Below are 25,332 nucleotides of genomic sequence, written 5' to 3'. Positions count from 1 at the left end.
CGTCACCCCAAAGAGAATGACGACAATTGAAGTCACCCAGCAGGAGCACAGGCTCCGGCAAGGAGTCTAGGAGGTGTTTCAAATCAGGAAGAGAGAGCGGGACACTCGGGGGGAGATAAATGGAACAAACTGTGTACCATTTCCCCACAAAGATACGAGCAGCAGAACAATGGAGAGGCGAAGGAAAAAGTAAAGGAACAAAGGGAACATCTGCACGAATCAAGAGAGCAGAAGAATTAGAAGCCCCAGCAATGGCTGGGGGGGGGGGGAGAGAAAGGAATAGCCACGAAAACGACCAGGACGAGCACCAAGCATTGGCTCCTGGAGACAGACACAAAGGGGCGAAAACCGCGAAATCAGAAATTGGAGTTCGAGGAAATTGGCGTAATAACCTCGAACGTTCCATTGAAGAATGGACAACGACGAGAAGAGAAAGGACAAAAACAGAGAACAAGGAAGAAACAAAGGCGAAAGAGCAACAGAGCACGTTAAAGAATATCAGGGTCGGGATCAGGGTCAGCAAAGTCAGGGTTAGGGGGCATGGGTAAACTGAGCAAAGACGGAGGGAAGGAAACGGGAGAACAGATCAGAGGTGGGCGGGCGGGGTCCGGAGGAGGAGGAGGAGGAAGAGGAGGAGACAACGGAGAGGAGCAGTCAAGGACAGCAGTAGCAGGAACAGGGGGCGCAATCACTGAAACGGGAGGGGAAGGAGCAACAGAGCCAGAAGTAGGAGCTAAGGAAGAAAGCGAAGCCTTCTTACCCGCCGGGGAAGAGGAAGGAGAGGAGCCAGGCTTACGCTTCTGACTTAAAGAGACAGGTGTCCCAGCAACTACATACCGGGCAACGGATTCCAGTGTCTCAACAGGAGAAGCCGAACGAGAGCACACACGACGGCCGTTAGGAGAGCGATGGACATCCGCCTGCACCGACAGGCGGCGGGGAGAGCCAATAGATGGAGGAAGAGGATGGGAAGGAGGATCGGAGGGGGACGAGGAAGAAGACACAGGAGACATGACAGACCGGGTTGAAAGAAGGGGAACCCCAGACAGAGGACCAGGAGGGGGACCCCTCGGGAAAGAACTCAAAGGAACAGAGGAGGGGGCAGTGGGCGTATCAGGGTCCAAGGCCCGGAAACGGTTGAGAGTCTGAGGAAGGGGGGAAGGACGAGGAGAGGAAGAGCGCAACACGCGAGCATAAGAGATGTTAGTATAAGGCGGGAGCCGGCGAACCTGGCGCCTCGCCTCAGGAAAAGACAAACGCTCCCGGTGCTTCAGGTTAAGGACGGCCGCCTCAAGCTTGTAATGGACACAGGCACGGGAGAACGTAGGATGGGCCTCACCGCAGTTGAGGCAGCGAGCTGGGGGAGAAGTGCACTCTGACTTAGAGTGACCTTCACTCCCACACAAAGGACAGAGAGAGACAGTCCCAGAGCAGTGGAGGGCACCATGCCCAAACCTCCAGCACTTATTACAAAGTCGAGGAGAAGGAATATACTCCTGGACAGAGCACCTAGCACCAGCAAGAATGACAGAGGATGGAAGGGTCCTACCATCAAAGGTGATCTTCACAACGCGAAGGGGTTGACGGCGACGACCACGAGGGGGACGAGTAAACGAGTCAACCTGGAGGACAGAATGGCCTTGGGCATCAAGGATATGCCGAATATCATCGTGGCAATCCTGCAGATTCCGAACACCGGTTGCAACATGGGGTGGGAGGAGAATAGTGCCAACACTGGAATTCATCTGAACGTTCTTGGAGACCCGAACAGGGATCTCGCCAAGGCAAGATAAGGCAGCCAAGCGGGAAGCCGCATCCTGAGAAGGAGCAGCAACGACACGTGTACCGAGACGAGTGGGGTTGAAAGTAACACACGCATCCACGGAATCTACAAGATGCCGATGGAGGGAGAAATCGTCAGGAGGCGCAGAATCAAGAGGGAGGAGATCAAAGTATTTGGCCCATGAAGCAGGACCAAACAAGGCCTGATACGCATCAGCACGGGAAGGAATCGAGCGAGTGCGGTTGGGGTGCGAACGGCGTTGAGAACTTCTAGAAAGAGAGGGGGTCAAAAGGCGCAGTAGTCACAACGAAAGACTTAGCCACACCAGGGGACGAAGTGGTCACCACCGGGGGCTGGAGGCTCGACCCAACCTCAGAGGAGGGAGGGGAGCTGGGGGAAGAAGTCAGAACGGTCAAAGGAGGAGCAAGGTCGGGGCCCAACGCAGCGGGAGCTACAGAGCCTGGTCTTCCAATACAGGCCGACTCGGGGGCTTGGTCGCCCACCCCACGAGCCTGAGAGGGTACAACGGAAACATTCAACGACATAGAGACGAAAAGTGACAAATTCATCCACGAATGTGCCCCCATACCCACCATGGAGCCACAATTAGAGGCAGGACACCCAACAGGAAGCTATCGCCGATCATGCCGGGGCCCCCTAGGGGTGCGTCGTGAGTATACGCCCCACAAACGCCACCTTAAGAACCGTCAGTCCGTCGAGATCGGGTTCAGCGACGAAAGGGGGATTGACAGTAAAAGGTTCCCCTCGCTCGAGACGTCGGGTACTACAGTTCTACGGGTGCAAGAGTATGCCTCCTCAAGCACCCGGGCGTCAAAATAGAAGAAGTCCAAAGAAATAATCCAAAACAAGCAAAAGGTCGGCAGGAAACGACAAGCAGATAGGAGAAGAGGGGGGAGAAAAACGAAACATAAGGAAAAGGAAAAGCGATCTGGCACAATTGGAGAAGACAGCAGCAGGAGTGCAAGGCCAGAAAAGGACAGAGGACTGCCCAACGGAGCATCACACTCCGGCAGCCGTCCACCAAGCCCCCTCACGACGCCAACGGGCCGGAAGGGGAGGGGGTCATTTCTTCCAAGAGCTGCATATATAATGTTAATCATACTAATTGGTGCATGATTGGTCCTTTTTTTTTTTTTTTTTTTTTTTTTCTTTGCCTCAAACCATTCTGGCAAGAACTAAGTAAATTTTGTTTTGCTAAATAGGATTAAGGCTGCTTGTAGATTAACTCTTTAAAATATTTTAGACAAAATCTGCAGAGTTGATATTGGTCTATAATTGTTGACTTCAGTGAGATAGACACTTTAATGGACTAAGGTTACTCTTGCTTTTTTTCCCTTAGAATATCAGGAAAGGTTTGGAGTTCAAATGATTTGTTGTAGAGCAATGAAATGGCTGGAGCTAAAAATCTAGAGGTTTCTTTGAAAATTAGGGTTGGTATGTGAACATATGGTATCTGTGCATGGGGTTCATTCATCCACTGCAAATTACCTGATGCTCATCACCACCCAATAAAAATCTGCTATCAGAACAATAAAACTGTCTTCAAACAACACACAGCCTCTCTGTTTAAATCTCTGAACATGCTAAATATACACTCACTCTACACATTCTCTTGTGCTATTTACATGTACAAAACATTGTTCCTAAATGCTAATCCTGATCTGAAACTCTCCATTGATAGATGTAATAGAACCCACGAGCACCACAACATCAATAAATATCTGTTTGATATAAATTGACATTCATGCTAATATAATCAAATAAAAAAAAATCAAAATCAAAATGTTTATTTAGGTAAGGTACATACATACAAGAGATTTTACAAAGAGTGATGGATTTATTGTTAGGGCTAGTACATACAATGCCTAAAGCCACTATTACGCAAAGCGTTTCGGGCATGAAAAACTTAAATGACTAAAGCTTAATACTAATTGAGCATGAAGAATAAAATGAGTTGAGAACAAATAAAAAAAAAGAGATAAAAGGGGGGATCATGGCAGAAAAAGAAGCACAAATACAATTCGGTCGACAGCGTCATTTAAAAAAAAAAACAGACATTGGTTGACAATAGAGGGGTAAGGTAGGTTACAGGGAATTTATTAGGTATAGCTTCGTTTATATCTTAAACTGGTTGAGAGAGATACAGTCTTTAACATGGTTGGGAAGGTAATTCCACATTCTGGATCCCTTGATTTGTAGAGCATTTCTAGTTTGATTAATTCGTACTCTAGGAATATCAAAACTATTTATTTCTGGTGTGGTGCTTATGGGTTCTGTTACAACCTTCTATGAAGCTTTTGAGGTCAGGATTGGCATTACAGTGCAGCGTTTTATATATGTATAATACACATGAGAGAATGTGCAGAATAATTGCCAGTAAGGTTTATGTAATTCACAATCACCATAATATAATTGCCAGTTTGGATAATATAATTGACAGAGGATTATACGAATCACGATCATATTATTGCTAATCAAGCTAATATAATTTTGAAACAGGCTTTTTCACCCACAGGGTTATTGATCGATGGAACTGACTACCCACCAACGCCATAACTGCCAAAATGTGCTGAATTTCAAAATATACCATGAAAAAATCAAGGAAAATTGGGGGGGGGGAGAGAACCTTCAACAAGCTGCCAGCTTCTTGTTTTTATCGAGGCCACTAGGGTTAGTGGCCCTCAGGTAAATTGGGTAAAATATTATTCCAAGACAATTACAGCATAACTGATAGTTAGGCCAGAGTAATATAAATTTCTGGTAAATTTAGAGTGATGTAAATTTCTAGAGTAATATAAATTTCTGGTAAATTTAGAGTGATGTAAATTTCTAGAGTAATATAAATTTAAATTTCATATTAACTTGACTGACAGTTATAAATGCCAATCTGCCTTCAATAAACTCTTCGGTGAAATATTTATAATCAAGAGTATTATTCATAAATATGCCTAAACAAAAAATATAAAATAGACATCAGTTTGCATATGAATCTGATGAGATAATTCCTTGATTAACCTACATTTCCCTATCAATCAAATGGTCTCATCTTAAGTACGTCTCAGACTGTCTTCTTCACCAGCACCAATGCTAAATAATATTACAACAATAATGTCCATAACTTAGCTACTGAGTATATTACATTTTAAATAAATTTTCACAGAGAACAAAAACAGAAAGCACATTATTATTTACCTAAATATGAAGAAAAACATTTAAAGCTTTGATTTATCTTTGCTAAACTAAAGAGATATTTCTATACTTATAAGCAATTTTGAATTTTCCTATAGTGACAGCTTCTTTAGTTCTTGCTTGGTCATCTAACTTTCATAAAAGAACAATATAATAAAATATCTTGATCTTTACCTTTCATGGTGAAGTGTATTTCTCAAACAAAATAGAATTACCTTTGAAGAACATCCAACTGACATTGTGATAGCACACTGTTAGATTAAAGTTAAGTTAATATACCTATATGTCCCTCATTATCCTTCAACGTTCTCTTAATTACCTTCCACACTCTAAGTGTTTAGCCTATTATCTGCATGTATCATTTTGTGCCTCTTCATATCACGAAGATGACTGAATCTCTTCCCACACTCTGGACACTCGTGAGGCTTGTCACCTGAATGCACTAACATGCGGTCTATAGAATTACCCCAATCACCCCAAATCAGGCCAAAACTACCCAAATCGTCCTAGCATTACGTAAGTAATGAAGAAATATGGCATATTTACTTACTATAATGTTGGTGCTACACATAGAACATGATCAAACCTATTTTTACTCTGAAATAATCTAATTTCATAACGAAATTAGACGTAAATAAGTGAGAGGTGACGCCATAGGAAGTCGACGGTCCAAGCGACAATTGTGTGGAGCGACTTATCCAAGAAATATGGTCGCCAGGAGAGTGTTTGCTGCCATATCAGCCTCCTGTACACAGTGATCCAGTCCTTTTCGTTCATTGAACACCGAACCCTACACGCCCTCTGATATATTGCTTAATTAACAAATATTCACAAATAAAGATTATATTTGTATATGTTATCAGAAAGGCAGATATAAAATAGTTTTTGTGAATCCATCACAGAGATTATACCTTATTAGAGAGGAAAAATATTCATACTTTAAACAAGGCTTCATGGCCGACGCTCTCCTTACCGATATGGGAACTATGACCTTCCGAAGATCAATGTTAATTTAATCTAGATATTGTAATAAACGAAGTTTTCTATGTCATCATAAAGACATAAATATAAGCTGCATGTTAATACTTTGGCATAAATATAACTGAATTGAAAGTTAAGATATATGCCTTTTTATAGTTACTTGATGGCTCGCTCAGGGAGTGTGAAGGCCTCCACACAAGCCAATCAATTTTATAATTACTTTGCATATATGCAAAGTAACGCCATAGGTCTTTATGTCAGAATAAAGCCATGTAGACGATAATGTAACTACATTTCAAGGAAAACATATCTTAATATAATTATTAAATGAATGCAAAGTTATGGTTAAATAAATAGCCAATACCACACAATCGCCGGTGTCCGGACACATGAATAGTCGCATTAGGTGAATGGAAATGTACCCAACCATTTCCATTTACCCAACCAGTTTGTGCACCCTATACTCATCCTCTGTGCGGTAATTTATTGTGCATCCCATACTCATCTTGTTACCAGTAGTTTGTGCAACCCATACTCATCCTGTGGCCCGTAATTTATTGTGCATCCCATACTCATCCTGTTACCGGTAGTTTGTGCAGCCCATACCCATCCTGTGACCTGTAATTTATTGTGCAACCCATACTTATCCTGTGACCTGTAGTTTATTGTGCAGCTAATACTCATTCTGTGAGTCATAGGACATTGCGCAACCCTTTCTCATCGTGTGAATCTTTGTTTACTTTGCTCTCCATATTCATCCTCTGCGCGATAGTTTCTTGTGCAACCCATACCCATGATGTGAGTGGTAGTTTATTGTGTACCCTATATTCATCCTGTGAGTATAGGGTACACAATTCTTGTTTGGATTCTTGTAATGTTATTTGTCTATTTGTAGTCACAGTATTTGTGTCGGAAAGTCCGACACCATTTAATAATAATATCATACAGACAGATAAGAGCTGTGTTGTATAAACAAGTTAACCATAGAAAACGTAACTTGTAGTGGAATTACCGTCTATAGAAAACGGGATATCATCACCACATACTATTATAATTCACCAGCTATTCTGCTGGGAATTATTCTTAAATACATTAGTCTTTGGACTTTACCATCATAAAAACATCTTATATAAATTAACTTAATTATCAATATTAAAGTAGAGTAAATGTGACCCTTCTATCACTTTCTGAAATGTGGACAATGTAAGCCAGGCGTCAGAGTGAGGAGGAGGGCAGCCATTGTTATACGAGACCAGAGGCTCACACGGGAGCAAATTCGGCTCCTGTTAATTTTACTTGGACGTAGTGTTATGGATACCAAAGGTGTACCATCTGTCAACACGCTGTCAACAAATCAAGTTAAGTGTTCTTTCCGAAACCCATTATTTATCATTAGTGGCCATTAATGTCATTATATAGGGTGACCCAGTTAGATCACATGGAAGCCTCATACTAAAGGTAATTAAGCCAGGTCTTTAATGTTCCATGTACTGTATAGTGTTTTCTCTTATATAGCTTGTCATATATAGGATTCTGGCTTCACAGCTAGCGCACTTTTGACAGGTCAAGACGAGGATGCAAGATTATGTGCACCAGTTACTGGGTGATAGAAGCTACCTCAAAGAGGATAATTTGGTGTCTACACTCTAGTTATACCTGGTGGACTAACCTGCTGTACTATAAGATAAGGAACCTCATCAATGTATGTAGCTATTACTGTAGTTTGATTGGCTGCATATATATTAATTTAATAACCCCCCCTAATGTGTAGAGGATCGATTTGTGAGATTAAGAGATTATTGCAGAAATACAGTCCACTTATCATTATACAAATTGCTATCGAAGTATATAAATTAACGTAAATATAAATTCATATAAATTAAATAAATATAAATCTCACAGGTCGGTTCCCACATTATTTGGTCATCTTCGAACCGGATGACGGATTATTTGATCCTTTGAACCCACATTTGGTCATCTTAGTACCGGATGAACCAGTTATCCAGTGGATTCATTAAATAAACTAGTGCAGTGTTATTTAAACAAAGCCAGCCAGTCATAGACAGCGGCGTTGCCTCGTGGGAGCTCAGGAGCCTCCCTCAGCCCAGTTCAGCTTCGTCAGCGGTTTCATGCACACCCACAGATATTTGGTGGCGTGTTATTTCGTGAAATGACAGCGCTAATATAGAAGCCAGCCTAATTAGTGACTGTGTCTTCGCGAGATTGTTCACGGATTTCGTGGTGTTACATTTCGCGAGAGATTATCTACGAATTTTGTGGACTTTATTTCGCGAGGTCACTAATAACATTTAATACTTCTAGATAATATTAGAAGTTTCATATAGGCTAATTAAGAGGCTATTAACAATAATTGTGTATATTATTTCTCCAAAATAGAGAATTATTTAATATATATTGCACTAGTTCACAGTATAATATTTACTAATTGCCAACCCACAACAGGGTAGGATATTAACCATTGACTAGTTGAACTATTATCGTTCATCCTAGTCCCATTATTACCATAGTCAGTTGTACTATATTGATCAACCTAACACCATTAATGAATGGTGCAGACCCTATTTTGGGTGTAATTTTTATCAACTCGAGTTGAGTTGTATATATAATAAATTACTTATGATCATTACACCTTTGAGTGATTAATTAGTGTCTCTACCATCCTAGGGTGATATAGAAGAGCTAACCTAAAGGTACTTCCAGTGACACTGGTTTATCACTCAAATCATTAGTGTGTATGATTGTATATATATAATGTGTATTAATTTTAAGTGCTAACCTCTAGTAGAGGTAGGATTATTGCCTAGTGAGTGCAGAATTTAACCCTAGGCTACCATCAGTGCTTGTTCAGTAAGAACATCACATTTAGTTCATGAGCTGTTGCATTTACCCCCACCGGAGGCTTCAGCTGATTCACTCCAAGTTTTCAAGCTGGAGGTAGAATCATTGATCAATGCCCTCAGCCTGACAGCAGATACAAACGGGGCTGAGTGGGTCTTGAAAATAATTGTCCAGGAGAAAATACCTAGGGACATATTGAGACAAATGAGTGCTCATTACAATAAAAGCATCTTATCCATGAATGAAATATCTGAAGGTTTAAAGTCAGTAGTTCATCAATTACGAACACATGACAAATTAAAACCACCAAGTAAACCCTCAGAAACCAATAATAGTAAACCACAGAGTACCAAAGGTACTCCAAATCAATCTAGACAATATAATTCAACACCAAAGTGGAACAGTAGCAGTGTGGGCGTATATGCAGTGGGACCCTCCAAGCCTATAGTTACTGTGTCACCCAAGAACGTGACACCAAAGGGTACTGGAAGCTATGGAACATGTTTGTTCTGCAATGAGAAACATTCAGTGTACCACTGCCCTAATTTTCCTGATAGTGACGCCCGTGTTGAGCGACTCAAAGATTTGCAACATTGCACGAGGTGCCTCAGGAAACATAACATCAAGGACTGTGATACCCAATTACACACCTGTAATAGGTGTAACAAAGGTCAGCACCATGCAGCATTGTGCAGAGACACCAAAACAACGTATCCAAACCCCAAGGTGGAAGATAGCATTCCCACCACAGTACAGTACTGCAAGGTGCAACAAACAAAGAGTGTCCAATCGGCAAAGTCTAAAGGTAATACGACTTTGCCTACTGCCCAAATTACCATCCTGAATAAGAGGGCCAAGGTCCATACCCGAGGGTTGTTTGACCAAGGATCCCAGAGAACATACATCACTAAAAGGTTGGCAGATGAATTACAATTAAGGCCTGTAGCCCAGATGTCATTCAACATCTCAGGGTTTGTAACAGATGCAGGACCTCAAGTCTACCAGGTGGTACAACCATCAGTACGCTTAGGCAGGTACGTCTGTCGAGTACAAGCCATTGTGGTGGACAAAATACCAGTAGACCTACAAGTTCAAGGTCTGCGAGCAACAGCCAAATTCCTGAGAAATAGAGGAATAAAATTGGCAGATAATATTAAGTCTGATCACCTCAACGACTTCGGTCTCCTTGTAGGGACAGACTATTGTCATCGATTCATCGGTAGCCCTACTAAATATCAGGGTATAACCATGTTAAACTCTGCAGGAGGTAAATTACTCTCAGGCCCAGTATCAAGCCTGAGGAGACCTATGCTTGCAGATAAACAATACCAATAGAAATCTAAATTTGTCAGCTGATTATATTTCTCCAGTAGCATTATACTAAGGAGATTACAGCTGACTATAGTAACAGAGGTTGATGTTAGTATCATCATATAAAGCTGAAGATGAGTTCATGAGGCTTCAGTGGCAAATCAGTGAACAGTAGCCTAAAACAGCTACAAGTCACTGCGACCAATGTCACTGAACCCACTGCAGTCTCAGAACCATACTTTACTTTAATGATGAGCTATTCAATCTTCTGAATCAATTAACTAAATTAAACCCCAATAAATCTGATGACTGATTTGATACATTTATTATTTAATCAAGATGTATTCCATGGGCCTCAGTGTTTATATATCAGTGACCAGTTACCTGAAGAAACTTCAAGTTATATCTAATGTCACTGATCTCACTGCAGTCCCTGAATCATACTTGACTGTAGTATTTGATCACATTCAGTCTTCTGGGTTAAATAATATGTGATTAGGCTTGAATATTAGCCTTTCAAGAGTTGACAGGGAAATGAAATCGCATTAGACTTCTAACCCCTGCAACTCTAGTACGGGACATCCGTCCTGTACGAACAGACGCACAAATGTGTGATTACTAACTACTAACATCAAATTAATCTAATAATTCGAAGGAGGAGTATCGGTGTCCGTCTGTTCTAAATAGGACTTCGACCCGTGAGCAGCCCCCTGGGGAATTATGTCGGAAAGTCCGACACCATTTAATAATAATATCATACAGACAGATAAGAGCTGTGTTGTATAAACAAGTTAACCATAGAAAACGTAACTTGTAGTGGAATTACCGTCTATAGAAAACGGGATATCATCACCACATACTATTATAATTCACCAGCTATTCTGCTGGGAATTATTCTTAAATACATTAGTCTTTGGACTTTACCATCATAAAAACATCTTATATAAATTAACTTAATTATCAATATTAAAGTAGAGTAAATGTGACCCTTCTATCACTTTCTGAAATGTGGACAATGTAAGCCAGGCGTCAGAGTGAGGAGGAGGGCAGCCATTGTTATACGAGACCAGAGGCTCACACGGGAGCAAATTCGGCTCCTGTTAATTTTACTTGGACGTAGTGTTATGGATACCAAAGGTGTACCATCTGTCAACACGCTGTCAACAAATCAAGTTAAGTGTTCTTTCCGAAACCCATTATTTATCATTAGTGGCCATTAATGTCATTATATAGGGTGACCCAGTTAGATCACATGGAAGCCTCATACTAAAGGTAATTAAGCCAGGTCTTTAATGTTCCATGTACTGTATAGTGTTTTCTCTTATATAGCTTGTCATATATAGGATTCTGGCTTCACAGCTAGCGCACTTTTGACAGGTCAAGACGAGGATGCAAGATTATGTGCACCAGTTACTGGGTGATAGAAGCTACCTCAAAGAGGATAATTTGGTGTCTACACTCTAGTTATACCTGGTGGACTAACCTGCTGTACTATAAGATAAGGAACCTCATCAATGTATGTAGCTATTACTGTAGTTTGATTGGCTGCATATATATTAATTTAATAACCCCCCCTAATGTGTAGAGGATCGATTTGTGAGATTAAGAGATTATTGCAGAAATACAGTCCACTTATCATTATACAAATTGCTATCGAAGTATATAAATTAACGTAAATATAAATTCATATAAATTAAATAAATATAAATCTCACAGGTCGGTTCCCACAATTTGTGCGCCCCTTGAGGGACTTGAATTAGAGGGGGGGTTGAAATAGCCTAAGCTACTCTATCCCTTTGAGATGTATTTATTGCTTATCTCAATAAACATACTTGAACTTGAACTTGGGTACACAATGAGTTCATTTGTACTCCATACTCATCATCAAGAAGTGTATTTTACCAGCATTGTAATATAAATTAAGAATAAAAGCTTAACTGGATTACGGACCCATAATCAAAATAAGAGTCATCACTAATTATCATGACAAATTGTCTAGGCTACACTTCCGCCTTCGACAAGCTGCCGCCGGATGTGGGTATAGTTTATTGGGGGTGCCCCGCACCCCCAGTCCTGGAAGGGCGGGCATTGGGATGTGGACATGTGTACCATTATACCCCCCCCCCCCCTCACACACACACACTCCTCTCCTGTTAATAATAATACTAATAATAATGAAAATTAAAAATAATAACGTTAATAAATATTATAATTAAAACACTTACTGTAATACCCTAGTGCTTGAATGAAGGTGAAGGAAAGACCCAAAAAATGTGTAAGTGTATTAAAAACCAAATTTTCGTTGGGTGAGCTGGCAGGTGAGCACCACCTGCCAGCTCACCCAGTAATGAACATCACCTGCACACTGCACCGAACCACTTGCCAGCAGGTGCAGAAGTACGATGGAAAGAGCAAAGTATACAATATTTCAAGTATAATATTAAAGATATATTTAGGATTTAATGTTTTCCTATAAAGTTTCAATAATACCTTTATTTGATTTTTTGTATTATTTTCTACCACAGACGTGGCCACACATTAACAATGCTAACTAGCATATATACATTTTCTTCAGTCCGCCATGGACTCTAACCCTTTCCACTACCGCCCACAAGATGGGTATAGGGTGCATAATATATGAACTAAACTAACTAACTCCATTGATAGGGTTAGAGATTTGTTAAACATATAGTTCAGGGATTTATTGAACAATCAACCACATAAGGTGATTGTAGTGTTTTTAAAATGCTAGGCTAAGCTACATACGTAAATACATAAATACACAGATTTACGTATGCCCTACATAAAGTGTTCGATGTGTCTTTTACATAGTGTCATTAACGTGCATTTACAAAGGTGAAATTGAATTCTGACCAGCTTCCACATATACTTTATACACATACATATACACACACAGACGTATGCGTACATATACATATATATACATACATATATACACACATACATACACATATATTTGTCTCTTTTACTATGACAAGGTGAGATAACTGATAGAGAAACTAGTGTGCAATTAAGCACTTAATCACTGAAGGTGATTAAGGTGTTTTCACAAGCTCAGGTTATAGAGTTACATCACATACATTCATTGTATAATTGATACGTTACATGGTCAATCTAGGGTACAAGTTCAATATATCATCAAGTGTTCCAGTACTCAAATAGTAATTACACAGTTCAGCATACCTTAGCCCAGGAGGGCGAAAGTCAGTCAGTATGGGACATTCTACAATATAATGTTCAAGGGAGTGCATATTTTCTCTTTCACAAAGTTGACACATTGTGTACTAGACATTTGGGTTTTGAGAAAGCTGCCAGATACGTCTATATCCCAAGCGTATTATGGCCACTATAACATCACATTGCTGGGTTCTTGTTCCATTAATCCTGTATGTGAATGTCTCCGCACGATATCTATCATAATATTTAATGCTACAATTTTCAGGTCTTTGTGAATTTGTTAGGTCGGTGAGATTTTCATTAGATGTTTGCTTAAGTATTCTCTTTGTCACTGCTAATGAAACACCCATATAAATTTCTACCACTGGTTTTCTACAGGCTGTCTTTGCAAGCATATCAACAGTGTCATGCCTTGAGATGCCAACATGTGATGGTATCCATAGGAATTTAATTTCAAATCTCTTTTCTTTGGCAGCTAAAATATTCATTCGAATATCACTGACTATTTTCTGGGTGTCACTACTATGTGCGTTCAATACCAGGAGTGCACTCTGCGAATCACAGTATATAAGTCGACTGCCTTTGTGTTTTAAAAATTCAGTGGCAAGGTATATGCCTGCAAGTTCGGTTTGAGTTGTATTTGCCCAATCATTGACGCGCTTCATTCATGTATGTACGAGAGAAGATTGTTCAAATATATTACATGCACATCCGGTACATCGTCCACCTTCTTCTACAGAACCGTCGGTATAGCACTGATACACATCGTTACCCATACTCTGAGTACTTTCAGTGATGCTTCACAGTGTTAACTGTTTAATAATGTAGAGTGTACATTATCTTTCTTGGGTGCATTTACAAAATCAACTGCTAGATCCAAGTTATCCCATGGAGTAATTGGTTGATTAATCGTTAATTGAGTTGGGTACATATTTAATATTTTGATGGAGTTGGCTACCTTGTAGAACCAAAATGCATTCACGCCGAAAACTGTGCTAATAGACAAAATTATGTTAGAGATATGGGTCTATAATTATCTGAGTGTGCTTTGGGGATGGGAACAATGACACTGTCCAATCATCAGGTAATACTCCTTCACTTAAACTCATTCTGTACAACACTAAAAGTGGATTACCTGGTACTTGTGAGACTAATCTCAGTAAACTGTAAGTAATACCGTCCTCTTCAGGAGCAGTTGACTTATTTGATTGTGCTACACAGCCTTCCCGGCTTGGTGCCTTCTTTGGTAATTACTTATCAAAGGCAGCTCCATACGAGGAGCTGCCTCGTATGGGTCAATAAGTCTTTTGCAGTTACCTTCATTCTTATGTTCTTACTTACATTTACTGAACTTTATCATCATCATCATTTACAGAAAGAAATTAACATAAAAAGTAGTCATTTTAATACACAAAACAGAAGTAGATATTATGTAAATTATGATGCAGGATAGGATCACTATTAAGAACTTAATTATAAACTACAATATGTTTTATATCGTCAGAAATTCTGAAACATACCATATATTTTCAAATATTTACAATTAAAGTATTTATTTAGGAAATAAGTATTTTAGTTACCCTAGTTAGCTCTGAGAACACACATTCTTGCAGCAAGAATTTCTTCCCACTAATCTGAGCGATGCTAATGAGACCAGTCTCGACCCATTGGACAAGTCATGAACAACAATCAACTACAGCACCATCTATGTCAGAAGATATTCAAAATATTCTTGATGTCATTCAAATTGTCAATACGAGAACAGAATACATAAGTTGAGTGATGTCAAAGGAATCATATTGACTGACCGAGCCCCATTGTAAATATCCGTGGCTTCCTGACCATAAAGGTACCGACGCGGTCGAGGGTAAGAGACCGGATGTACCCATATACCTATGAGGCCATCAAAAATAGTGAGTCACGCCAAACAAAAAGAAGTACTGGTAAACAGGTCAGACACAACCAGTACTATGATGATGCTAAACTGAAAGAGCTTAAATCAATTGCTAGACAGACAGGTAAAGCATATAAGAGCCTTAGAACTCCTCAAATGTTAAAACTCCAACTAAACAACAACTCCAACAAAACTAAAACAACTCCAACAAAACTAAAACTTCAGGCCGCGCTTGCAGCGGCAAGGGAGAGAATGACTGAACTGAGACAAAATGAATGGGAGGGTTTTGTTAGTGGACTTAACCTGCATACTCCCCTGGGCAAAGCCTGGAAAGGCATAAACAAAATTATTGGTAAAAATAGTAGACAAGTTTCACACTCAAACCCGCTACAGAAAGCCAATCAGTTAATTGCAAAATGGGCTCAGGTTTCCAGCCTTGGAATGCTACCAGCTAGCACTGGGGAGAAATTGCAGGCGAGGTCCACAGACAGAAATTCTCTCATAAATTTCATGTTGAGCAAGCAACATGATGAATGTGATGTTCCATATACAGATTATGAATTGGATGCAGCCCTCTCCAGGGGCAGTAGCACTGCTCCTGGTGAGGACGGTATCACCTATGATATTCTAAGACTCCTACATCGTGTACCCGGTAACCCATTATTAGAATTGTTTAATGCCAGCTATGTCTCTGGGCAGTTGCCTGTATCATGGACCACCAGTCTTACGGTACCTGTACCAAAGCCTGGCCAACCTGATGCTTTCCGTCCCATCTCACTGACCAGTTGCATGTGCAAAACCTTTGAGAGAATGGTGCTTAATAGATTATTGTATAGAGTTAAAGAGCACATGTCACCTGATATCAATGGTTTCACACATGGTAAAAGTGTACACAACTGTATCACAACCTTTCTTACTGTTCATGGAGATAAAAGGCACAAGTACACAACATTTCTTGATTTAAAAAATGCCTTTGATATTGCTAATAGGGAAGTGATTATGTATGAATTAGCGAGAATGGATATAGGGGGACATTTATTACAGTGGATACGAGGCTATCTTACCAACCGGAAGTCCTCTGCGCTGTTCCAAGGCTACAAGAGTGAAACTAAAGTAATGCAAGTAGGCACCCCACATGGAAGAATACTTAGTCCTACCTTGTTTAATGTTCTAATTAATGCTTTACTAAAATCAATCCCAACTAGTCCGGCAAACATCACTATCAGCTATGCAGATGACATCCTTGTGCATACTAAAACCCACCGCAAAATGCAAACAGTCTTAAATTGTATACATACAGCTTGTGAGAGCCTTGGTCTTGTAATCAACGCTGCTAAAACTAAGGTATTTAACAGACAAATTGGCAACCGCAAAAGTGGACCACGAAAACTTAAGATAGACAACATACCAATAGACTATGTCTCTTCTTTCAAATACCTTGGTGTCTCTGTCCCTTGTACCTCAACTGCAGTCAATAAGTTACATCAACAATGTAGAGACAGACTCAAGGCTCTCAGAACTGTAGTGGGGTACAGCCCGAAATATGGTGTTAATATTAGAATAGCAAGAATGATGTATTTAGCGTATATAAGGTCTCTGATAGACTATCATGCACCAGCTTTGGTCCTGCAGAATGGCAAAAGTATTGATAGACTGGAAAAAATGCAAAATGAAGCACTCAGAATTATACTTGGCTGTCCTATAACTACCAAAGTTCTCAACATGCGGAAAGAATTAAATATACTTAGCATTAGAGATAGAATATTTGAAATTAATCTTATGATGGGACTAAAGCTGCTGCGTGATAACAAAAACAACATTGTGTCAGTTGCACTGTTAGAACACATACGAAATGGAACTAGCGAGTCTAAATGGATTCAAAGAACTGCCACTCATATTAAAATGATGGGACTGCACGATGTATATACAGATGAAAGAGTACAGCCCTTCCTTCCACCCTGGCAGATAGTACCTTTTGACATCCTGACCCCTGCATACCCCACCAAGAAACTAATCACAAGCAACCCTCATGCTCAGCTTGCTGCTAAATTAAGCACCATAGAACACATTCACAATATACAAGCTGAAAACAACATTGCACAGACAATATACACTGACGGATCACTCAATACAGCTACAGGGAGGGCAGGAAGTGCTGTTATTGCTCATCAGCCCGATGGCAGCACAATTCAAAGAAATATCCGAATTAGTAACTGGGCGTCCACAATGCAAGCCGAGTTGGTAGCGATACTGGTAGCACTCGAAATTATTGACAACACTGAAGTAGACAGCTTAATTATTTCTGACTCCCTATCCTCACTACGAGCAATAAACAGTTTGCAATCAAGTAATAACGTGCTTGTCTTGGAAGCTAGACGTAGATATATAAGAATACTTAGCAAGAGGGTAAATATAAAAATGTTGTGGATTCCTTCTCACATTGGCATGCAGGAACATGACAAAGTTGACGCCCTTGCTAAGGCTGCAGTAAATAAAGACAGTATTGAATGGAATCTTGAGTTATCAAATAGGTCCCTTAAAAGTGTCATTAGACGAGAACTCCTGGATGGATTTGAAGAAAGTAGAACAGTGCAAACTGGAACTAGCAGGTCCATTGTTCATCACAATGAAATGTGTGAAATAAAACATGTGTATGGGGCAAGTAACAAAGTCAGTAGACTAACAGATGTTGTCACAGCTCGTATAAGACTTGGCTACAAGTATCTCTGGCAGTTCGGCTTGACATTATATATATATATATATATATATATATATATATATATATATATATATATATAGACATATGTCGTACCTAGTAGCCAGAACTCACTTTTTGGCCTACTATTCAAGGCCCGATTTGCCTAATAAGCCAAGTTTTCCTGAATTAATATATTTTTTCTAATTTTTTTCTTATGAAATGATAAAGCTACCCATTTCATTATGTATGAGGTCAATTGTTTTTTATTGGAGTTAAAATTAACGTAGATATATGACCGAACCTAACCAACCCTACCTAACCTAACCTAACCTATCTTTATAGGTTAGGTTAGGTTAGGTAGCCGGAAAAGTTAGGTTTGGTTAGGTTAGGTAGGTTAGGTAGTCGAAAAAGAATTAATTCATGAAAACTTGGCTTATTAGGCAAATCGGGCCTTGCATAGTAGGCTGAGAAGTGCGTTCTGGCTACTAGGTACGACATATATATATATATATATATATATATATATATATATATATATATATATATATATATATATATATATATATATATATATATATATATATATATATATATATATATATATATATATATATATATATATATATATATATATATATATATATATGTCGTACCTAGTAGCCAGAACGCACTTCTCAGCCTACTATGCAAGGCCCGATTTGCCTAATAAGCCAAGTTTTCATGAATTAATTGTTTTTCCACTGCCTAACCTACCTAACCTAACCTAACCTAACCTTTTGGGCTACCTAACCAAACCTAACCTATAAAGATAGGTTAGGTTAGGTTAGGTAGGGTTGGTTAGGTTCGGTCATATATCTACGTTAATTTTAACTCCAATTAAAAAAAAATGACCTCATACATAATGAAATGGGTCGCTTTATCATTTCATAAGAAAAAAATTACAGAAAATACATTAATTCAGGAAAACTTGGCTTATTAGGCAAATCTGGCCTTGCATAGTAGGATGAGAAGTGCGTTCTGGCTATTAGGTACGACATATTATTATAGACTGTGAGTTGGTTGGTGTTGTCGTCGTCGATCCTTCTCTATGGACAACCCAACCCACAACTCGGCAGAGTGCTTATACTAGGAGATCACCCTTGGCGCTTCTGGCTCTTGGAGAGGGGCTCAGCGTCACACGTTTAGGGGATGCGGCTCCAACACTTAGCCTCGTTGTCACGTGCACACACCCACTCGAGCTGCTGTGACTCCCCACTCTCTCCTTATGAGATATGATCTCCTCAATCCCCTATGACTTACTAGTATTACCTCTTACCCTGTCCACAGCAGTGGTTCTTGGTTCTTTCTCTTTCTCTCTCCTTCTTCACTACTTCCTGGGAAGCCTCACTAGGACAAGGGCAAACACCAGCAAATTGTGACACATTTACTGGACAAAGCACATACACGATACATACACACATATAATAATAATGAATCCTATACTCTATAATATCACAATCAGGTTGCACTCCAACACCTTCAGAACTCTATTATCAGCTTATCAAGTGGTATCCTATCTCCTGGTTCACCACCTGATACTATTAACCTCCTCAAGTTGGTCAAGCCTACATACACTGTTGCACTATCAGCAAGATAATGTATATATAGAAAACCAGCATTTGAATGCAATAACATATATCAGTATAAATGTTCATTGATACACAACAATGATTAGTCGATCACTGTCAGTCCTCGAGCACATATATCTGTAGGTAATCAAGCCTACGACTGCAACTCTAAGCTTCAGAATAAATCACTCCTTGACATAAGAATGCCAACAGTCACTCACCTCTCACTGCGTCTTGCACGCTAATGACAACCAAACACTATCAACTCCCTACTAGTAATCCACCAGAACTTCCCCTTCCACCTCTGGAAGTTCACTACCCTAATATCTTTAGGTTCTTCCGGGCTTCACTACCAGGATCCTCTGCAGCTCCTCCAGGCTGCTATCATGAAGTTTCCTTGTGCAACTACGGTGCTTCACCCTTCTGTTATGTTCCTCCACAGCTCTCTTGGCTGCTACACCATGAAGTTTCCCCGAGCAACTATGGTGCTTCTCCACCTCTACAGAAGCACGTGACACTCCTCTTCACTGCTGCTTCTCCTCACAGCTCGAGGTCCTCTGCTCCACTACCTTGGAGTCTCATCAGCTACTTCATCTGCTGGCTTCGAAGTTCTCAGCAACTTCCTCCCCAAAGAACAAACCTGCAACCCATCGACACTCCAATAAAATGTTCCCCTTAACACATAAACAAAAAATATTCACACAATATGTTTGCCTCAAACCTCTATCTGTTCTCTACATACAGTGAGAGTGGACTCCCCCGTTTTGGGCGGGTCCATACTCCACCTCGCCTGGCGGCGGTCCTCACTCGCTGGGAGGGTCTTCCTCCATCCGGAGCCAGGCTCCCTCAGTCGTCCGCCAGCGCTCAGAGGGGGCGGACGTCGCTCCGTGTTCCTCCCTCTTCACTCTCCTATTTCAGGCCTTCTGCCTTATTAAAACATGTCTAACTTATAAATAAACATTGCTACTGTCGCTGGGCACACGACCAACTACAAGTGATCACTATGAACTGGCGTATATCGTGCTTACCACAGATTGGCTGGTCGAGGGCGCTTTCCCTCTGACGGCGTCTGGTCAGGGCGCTCCCACGGCCCCCAATAATGCTTCTGGGCGATTTAATATCTGCTCGTCGACCAGGACTTGAGACCACAACGTTCCCAGCTCGATTCCACAGCTGGTACGTCCGCACACTTCTCTTCTCTTCGAGATATATCACTAGGGGTTCCCTTCTGACGGGAGCTCAAACGGAGCGCGGCTTCCCCCTGCGATGTCTGGCACTCAAGTGAGGTCAAGGTCCTCCGGAAGCGAGCCTCACGCCTCCAGCAAAATGTCCACATCTCCTAGCCAGTCATTTATCTATTTTCTTCTGCATTGCCCATAATCTCAAACTGTTACACATATCCAACCAACTATTTTACATATGCGATATCACCTCAAATTCTGCTAGACCTTCTAGTTAGGTCAGGCTTGCTGAATAACTCTCAAGAAGGGAGACTCGTTTCTCCTGTAGGCTGAGATCATAACACTCCCCTCCCCTTATTTTTGAGAGTTATTCCAGTGGCAAAGCTCGGGATAATACATCCGCCACTAGACTGTCTCTTTCTTCAACCGATTGATTCGAACGGTTGATCTGCTTACGTACCCCCTTAGGAGTCTACAATTAGTTCGTTGCTCCTTGCAACATCCGGTCACAACTCTCCAGGAACATGATCTTCTCATAAACGATCTGACTTATCTGGCACCTCTTGGCTAGGCTGTCCTCCTTGGACGCCTGCACTCCATCGTTCCACTCTACTTATTGTCTCCACCCTCCGTTTCCTCGTCTTCCTCTCTTCACGTCCAGAGTTAGACATCTGCTGTCTGTACCTCCTCTGTCGTCTTCACACTTCCATCTACTGCCGTTATACTTTCGTCTCCTGTCATCATACTTCACTCCATCGTCTTCACCGACGCTCCTCCTTTTCGTCTCCTCATATATCCGAGACCTCATCCTGTTCGACTCCCACCGAGTCCTCGGCTTTCTTCTATTCCTCCATGCTTGTATCATCTTCCTCTTCCCACACTTTTCACTTCTATACAACTCCATTTCTTCTCCTTCAACTCTTCTTCGTTCCCTAAAAGTTTCTTCGAGCACTGCACTACATCCAACAGCACTCGACCATACATGTCGCTTTGCCTCTCCCAGAGTGCTCGTAAGCATCTCTCCACACATACTGTCTCTTCTCCTTTCATTTTCTCGGTTATTACTCTTCTTCACTATCTCTCCTCCACGTTGTCTGTGAAACATGTCAACTCTTGACATCTCAAACAACTTAACTCCACTATCCCTATGCCTCTGTGCTCGTGGACCACTTGACGCTCTACTCTCGTCCTCTGTATGTCCACATCTTTCCTCATTCCTACTCAGCACAGTTGCATTCACCTTCCGACTCTTAATTTCAGCAGTCTGGGCTCTACTCAGGTCCACTCTCTTCACATGATTCTTCTTCGGCTGGGTAATCCTCACTTTTGACCTCACCAAGACTTCATTTTCCTGGGCTGGACCTTCATCAAATAGCCGTGCTATATCTACATCGATCTCTTCCACCGGCTGAATCGACACTGTCTCACCTTCTCCAGTGTCTTCCTCGTCGGCCACTTCTGCCTTCGTCACTACCGAGACAGGGTACTCAATGGCTTGGCGGTCTCCTGACGCATCTCCTCGGATGTCAGTCAGGTTCACACTCTCAGGTGTCCCACCCATGCCGTGGCCTTCTGGGCACTCCTCTGGCACAGTCTCCGCCATGACTCTTGTCAACACCTTTGTCCCACACAAGTCATTTCCTAGGATCACTTGGACTCCTGGAACAGGTATGTCGGGGCACACTCCCAACATCACCTCTGCCGACACATATTCCGACCTTAGCTGGACAGCACATACGGGCATGTCACTCTCAGACAATAACCCATATACTTTCATCTTCCCACTGCCTCTTGACATGCCAGAAAGTATTCTGAGGAAACTACTCCAAGCTTGTACTAAAGAGGCACCCTTCTTGAGCCCGGATGGGCATATGTATAAGCAAGTAGATGGGGTCGCTATGGGTTCTCCCCTAGGTGTCCTGTTTGCAAACTTCTACATGGGTACCATCGAGCAAAAAGTCTTAGTCGACATGAACTTGAAACCGGCCATATACTGCAGGTATGTTGACGACATTTTTACACAGGTACCTGATGTCAGACATCTGCAGGAGCTGAAGGAGGCATTTGAGCAGAGTTCCGTGCTGCGTTTCACTTACGAGACGGAAAAGGATGGGAAGCTGCCTTTTCTAGATGTAACAGTCATGGAAAAGGGCGGAGGTTTCCACACTGCAGTCTACACAAAGGAAACAAACATAGGAATGTGCCTAAATGCCAACAGCGACTGCCCTGACAGGTACAAGAGGAGTGTTGTTAACGCATACGTCGACCGTGCTCTCAGCCACAGCTCAGAATGGAAGCAAGTCGACGAAGAACTCTGTAGGGTAAGGCAGGTTCTAGTCAATAACGGCTTCTCCAATGGTTTCATCGAAGACATCATAAGAAGGAAAGTGAAAAGCCATGCAACCTCTGAAGAGACAACTAACACAACACCTATACCCCCTATTAGACTATTTTACAGGAACTTCTTTTCCACAGCTCATAAAACAGAGGAAAGGGTCCTGAAAGATATTGTTAATAGAAACGTTATCCCTACAGACAAAAATCAGAGGATACAACTGACGATTTACTATAAAACCAGAAAAACGGCCAGCCTACTCATGAGAAACTCTCCAGACACGAAACAGAACGCTTTAAAAGAGACTAACGTCGTCTATGCCTTCAAATGCCCACTTGGGGACTGTAAGCTCCAAAAAAACCAGTATATAGGCAAGACAACAACATCTCTTTCTAGGCGTTTAACGATGCATAAACAACAGGGCTCCATTAAGGAACATATAATCTCTTCCCATAACCAAACCATCGCCAGAGAAATCCTAGTAAACAACACAGAAATCATCGATAGATACAGCGATAGCAGGCGGCTTGACGTTTGCGAGGCACTACACATCAAGAAGTCAACACCAGCAATCAACAGCCAATTATTGCACAACTATATTCTACCCACCTCAAGACTCCGCTCCAATATAGAAGCATCAAGAAATATGGACCAATAGGCTTTCTACAAACACTTCTATTCAATATCCATTGTTTCGTGTTCTGTCTTGTGTTGATACTTTTAATACCCTATTAATATCCTCTAATGCCACATCATCCTTCCCACCTCACTCAAATGTAATGCCACATCACCCTTCCCACCTCACTCAAAAGTAGATATAAAATCAGGGAAATGCAAGTTCTAATCAGTTGTGTATTTGTGAAGTCTTTGAAAATGTAATAAGTTTTACGAAACGCGCCCGTGTCGTGTCAGACTAGAAATAAAAATGAATTTTGGAGAAGTGATTTTTGATTTACCTCCAACAGTGAAGCATAATGTACGAAAGATTGAGAAAATTCGTGTTAGAATTATTAATCTTACTTTTTCGGTCATATTTAATAAAATATGTCTACAGGAAAGACTGCTACCAAAATATACTAATATATATATATATATATATATATATATATATATATATATATATATATATATATATATATATATATATATATATATATATATATATATATATATATATATATATATATATATATATATATATATATATATATATATATATATATATATATATATATATATATATATATATATATATATATATATATATATATATATATATATATATATATATATATATATATATATATATATATATATATATATATATATATATATATATATATATATATATATATATATATATATATATATATATATATATATATGACAATGTCAGACCACGGAGGAAAAAGAAACAGGAAATTTCCTTAAGTACTTTCGTATATTTAATACATCTTCAGAAGGAATCCTTCTGAAGATGTATTTAATATACGAAAGTACTTAAGGAAATTTCCTGTTTCTTTTTCCTTCGTGGTCTGACATTGTCACATTCTTAATCACGTGTTTATTTTCGTGATATACACACACACACATATATATATATATATATATATATATATATATATATATATATATATATATATATATATATATATATATATATATCTATATATCTATATATATATATATATATATATATATATATATATATATATATATATATATATATATATATATATGTCGTACCTAATAGCCAGAACGCACTTCTCAGCCTACTATGCAAGGCCCGATTTGCCTAATAAGCCAAGTTTTCATGAATTAATTGCTTTTCGACTACCTAACCAACCTAACCTAACCTAACCTAACTTTTTCGGCTACCTAACCTAACCTAACCTATAAAGATAGGTTAGGTTAGGTTAGGTTGGGTTGGTTAAGTTCAGTCATATATCTACTTTAATTTTTACTCCAATTAAAAAAAATTGACATCATACATAATGAAATGGGTAGCTTTATCATTTCATAAGAAAAAAATTAGAGAAAATATATTAATTCAGGAAAACTTGGCTTTTGAGGCAAATCGGGCCTTGCATAGTAGGCTGAGAAGTGCGTTCTGGCTACTAGGTACGACATATATATATATATATATATATATATATATATATATATATATATATATATATATATATATATATATATATATATATATATATATATATATATATATATATATATATATATATATATATATAATAACCTAGAAGGGGTACCACCTCTG

This window comes from Procambarus clarkii, chromosome 40 (genome assembly GCF_040958095.1).
Source record: "Procambarus clarkii isolate CNS0578487 chromosome 40, FALCON_Pclarkii_2.0, whole genome shotgun sequence".
NCBI lineage: Eukaryota > Metazoa > Arthropoda > Malacostraca > Decapoda > Cambaridae > Procambarus > Procambarus clarkii.
This window is presented reverse-complemented; position numbering follows the sequence as displayed.